At 40.5% G+C, this 4,580-nt stretch overlaps 1 long non-coding RNA gene across 1 annotated transcript in view; it reads left to right on the top strand.

The window, feature by feature from the left end:
• The window catches only part of LOC102007596, an 89,368-nt gene extending 86,508 nt beyond the window's left edge, over positions 1–2,860 (top strand). Inside the window, exon 7 of the long non-coding RNA XR_262050.2 lies at positions 1,792–2,860. This is a non-coding gene — a long non-coding RNA (uncharacterized LOC102007596). The remainder of the gene's footprint in view (positions 1–1,791) is intronic.
• The last annotated feature ends 1,720 nt before the right edge of the window (positions 2,861–4,580 follow it).

Genomic DNA, 4,580 nt, shown 5'->3' with positions numbered 1-4,580 from the left:
CAAAAAGACCAAAAAAAAAAAAAAAAAAAAATTAGGGAAAAAAGAAAGCAGTAAGTTGAATGATTAAATTCATTTTAATAATGCATTATAAATGATAATTATGAAACCATGATAAATGCATGAATTCATTTTTAAAAACAGACAAGAACATATATTTTGTTATGTTGAAAATGAGCATTTCAATCTGGGTCTCAAGATTTCTAATAGATCTTGAAGAGAGTTTCCTGCAATAAGAACTGGCTCCTCTACCAACTGGCAACAACTAGGTTGTACATCTCAGAAAAAGTCAGCCCTAGCTCCAGAAAAAAATATGTACTATAGCAACGTCCAATTTCTCTGACATTAAATTTAATTTGTATTCTTCAACAGAAAGTGTACATTTGTAAGGTCTCAAGAATGTTCATATAGCATCTTTTACTTTAAAGTGTCAAAGCATTCTTGGCCATAATATTTTGTTTTCATAATTATAAATTAATACAATGACATAATTTAGGATTGTTTAAGGTTGCTCTTTTGGGGACCCCTATGATGTTCATCACTGCTAACTTCCTTAATGAAATATTGTTGACTGAATAAGTAGCTCTTTTAATGAACCTGCCACAAATATCTTTTTGCCCACTGGGCTATGACATATTTAGAGCCACAAAGGGGCTCTGATTTGGAAGTCCACTTCCCATTTCTGAGACTGACAGCAGAGAAGATTCTTAGACATAGGAGTGGGAAGTAGAGAAGCAGGAAGGACTCACATCAAGGTTCAGAAATCTTATCTACACTTCCCACTAGGAACTTCCAAAGAGATGGATAAGAGGTTTGGTAGCTTCACAGTCCTCTGAAGAAAGAGCCAAGGTCAGACTCTCCGAGGTGCAGCCACCAGCCCGCCCCAGAGAGTCAGGGAGTTTGCTATAGGCAAGAAGACTTTATTGCTAAGAGTTCAGGGGGAAATTCTTAGCTGTCCACCTTATGATCTGAAGACCATCCCCCTCTGATACCCTAACCTCCCAGTCCTTTTTACGTACTGTTCTCTGAAGATTCCCTGCCCAACAGCCTACTCAGACTCCTCTTCTCACGTTGAGCTTGATACTGCTCCGCCCTGCTGGTCCTGCACAAAGAATCACAAAGAGTCATATGGCAACAAGACAAGACTGAAGGTCAGGAAGAGTCCGGTGGCTCAGCGACAGCTTCATGAGGTCATGTTCAGGACCGTGGCAAGTCACAGGGAAAGGGGAGCCGGTGTCCAATTTTCAGTGTTTCTTATCAGTGATGGTGATCAGATGGAGGCCCCTTCTGGCTTCGTGTTGCTGTTACTTTTTTACCTCCTACAGGATACACAAATGCCAGTCATCACCACTGCCGCCACCACCACCATTACCTTCATCGTCATCATAGTGTCACCAATACAGTTTATATTTACTGAGTACTTGTTACATGCTCGGTAACATTTTAAGCATTTTTACACATAAACGCTCATAATAACCCTAGGTTTTGAATATCTGATTCTCTTTTTTGCTTCCTTTTATTTAAAAAAAATCTTTGTTTTCCACATTATTATTGGTATTATTTAGCAATTTAAAATGTGATGGCAATCCACCTCTGTAACAGAATTTCTATATTTGGGGAAAAAGAACCAGAAAGGGCTCTCTGGTTACGTAAATATAAAACATGTGCTCATATTTGTCTTGGAGAGACGTGAAGTTATCATAAATCCGGATGTAGATGCTGCAACCCATCTTACTAAGTTCTGTTTTGTAATATAAATGGAATGTATTTTTTAGAATGACTTTATCCTTACAGAATTACAGAAACTTTCATGTACCTTAATATGGGCATATTAAGAAGCTGCTTGGCTGAGATAACACACAAAGCATTGGATGTCGCAGCATTTGGAGGACTGAGCTCATCCTCTTGGTAGCGATGGTGATGGGAGTTTCCCTTCAAAGCAATGGACGTCTCTACTGTAGGTCATTCTGTGCTAGGAAGGTGCAGGACACCAGGAATACAGAAGCCTGGAGATACTTGGAGAGGAAAGGCCAAACTTCTGGGGACAAAGCAAGGTGGGAAGCCAGAGGTCGGGAAAAAGAAGGGAGCTTCAAATACCACCCTCTGGGTATTTATTCACCATGTTATTCTTCATGATTACTGGACTGTCCTTGCGCTTTCAGTCAAGCTCCAGGCCTTCCTCTTAACTGTGCTTTGGACATTTGGAAAATAGGCCAGCACTCACGATAGGTCAGATAGATCTGATCAGCAGCGCTCTGGAAAAGCATGTGGTTGGGAGGGGGTACAGGGGGCAAAGACAAAGATGTGTCAATATGCCTCCAGGGGTGCCCAGAGGGAGGAAAGCTATGTCATTTGAGAGTGAAAGAGGCTTGTACTTTAGTAGTGTAGATTTTAAAGGGCACTTAATTATAGGTTCAAGCTCAGTTGTGTTGAAATAATTTACACTGTCAATAATAGCTAAAGGACAACTCCATATGTGGTAGAAGATGTGATGCTTCCTTTTCTAATCAACCATTTCTCAAAAAACACATAGAATTTTTATAAAAAAGATAACATGCATTCTTGGTGTTAGATTTCATGGAAGTATTATTTAAATATATGAAAATATAAATCTAGGTTAAAAGTCCTTGTCCTTACAGTTCTTACAAAATCATAGAAATTAATATGAATAAAATTATAAAAGCACTCTAATTAACAATATCAGTAGCTGTTGTCACCAGTGATGCTCTTTGGTGAAACTAAATGACCAAAATGTGGTTTAAGAGCAGAAATTAATTTGTTCAGTTCCAGTTCTACATTTAATTCTGTTCCAGAATGTTTAGGGCTTATTTGATTCGCTGGTGCATGTGTGTAGTACATGATGTTTATGTTCTTTGTGGGGGGGTAGATTCACACACATTACACATCTTAATTCCTTTTTTCATCCTCTTTCCCTCTTTACCCTCTTGTTCGCTCCTTCTCTTCATCTCCTTCCAGAATTTTGACCTTCAAGGGCTGTGTAGTGAGAGTACCTATTAGGACAAGTATACTATCAACAGTTACAAAACTTCAAAGCTTTGTTTCCTAGTTTAGAATAAGTGGACCTAAAAATTAATGAAAAAAGTCTCCCAGTGAGATCCTAATGTGGGGAATCTACCCACTTAATAACCATACAAAGCTGCCTTGTGTATTCAAAACTGAGGTGATACTATGGAATTTTTGAAACCTGCATTGCATGGGAATGTAATACAGCTTACAATGGTGCGAATCAGAAGCAGTACATTTTCCACTGGGCATTTCCTCCTCACTTACTGCAAGACGCTATGAACAAAGAGGTGGCCTGGGATACACAGCTACTCACTACCTTCCTGAGAACACTGTACACAGCTCAGTGCTGGGGCTATAGGACTTTATCATTATGCATATGGGCAAGCTCAATTTTCCCACCTCCTCTTTTTGTTTCCCACCCCCAGCAAAAACTTCCTTCAAAGAGTGTACCATGTTATTGTCCTCTGTTGATGCAAATTTGAATGGAAAACAAAATTGTAAATGCTAGCACTGAAATCATGTAGCAGTATTTTCTTACGATGTGATCATTTAGATGATTAAGTAGATATTTGGTTGGGCTGGGAATGGCAGTCCTGGGGACTTCACACAGAGCTACATCACTGCTTTTTAATTTTTTTTTTTTTAAACAGGGTCTCATTAGGTTACCATGTTGCCCAGGCTGGGCTTCAACTTGCCATCTCTTGCTCCAGCCTCCCAGAACGCTGGGATTACTGTCCTAAACTGCCATGCCTGGCTTCAGATTTGATTTCCTTATGATTATCATTAAAATGACACCCTCCTCATGTATTTCTGAGTGGACGGCATGGCTCTGGTTTGAGAACCAGGTGAGTGCTCAGGTTTCTGGGCTGTTCCACTTTGGATGGGAGAATAGGGGACTAGCCGTGGAACAGGGTTGCTTGGGCTTTGACACCTCCTATTCTAGGGCACATGTTGCCCTCTGCCCCTGTATTCCTTAAAAAGGAATGTTCCAACAGTTTCTCCTAGTCCGAGAAAGTCTTACAGCCACCTCTTGGTTTTGGCCATTTTCTTGTATTCTTACATATGAACAGAGTCCAGAGATGGGATGCTGGAGTCCCAATCTACCTAAAGTGCTCAAATAGGCCTGAATCCACACGGGACCACACTGAGGCTCACACTATGCTTTAAACTATATCTGAAAATTTCCTATTTTTCATGCTCTGGAGGCCTGGAATTTCACTGACCTGGAAAAGACTGACCTTCCCCGGGCTAGCTAGTTTCTACCTTTGCCTTGGAGCCTGCCTCTCTGATGCACAAACCAAACAACGCTGAGTCCATACCTCTACTCTCTCATTCTCCAGTTCTCACACTGCAGGAGGCAATATTTTCTTGCTTGCCTGTCCCAGAGCCAGGAACCAGACAACTAAGAGCCACCCCTGTATCTCAGAGCCTGCAGACGTTATTCAAACAAGCCAATCCTATACTCCTTTGGCTGCTTATCTGGCTTTCCCATTTCTTTCCACAAAGTGTACCCTAAAGGCTTTTGCGCATGTTTTTTTTTTTTATTTTTATTTTTT

This window comes from Chinchilla lanigera, unplaced genomic scaffold (genome assembly GCF_000276665.1).
Source record: "Chinchilla lanigera isolate Chin_1 unplaced genomic scaffold, ChiLan1.0 scaffold00040, whole genome shotgun sequence".
Taxonomy (NCBI): domain Eukaryota; kingdom Metazoa; phylum Chordata; class Mammalia; order Rodentia; family Chinchillidae; genus Chinchilla; species Chinchilla lanigera.
Note: the sequence above shows the minus strand (reverse complement) of the source record. Positions and strands in the feature narration are given on the sequence as shown.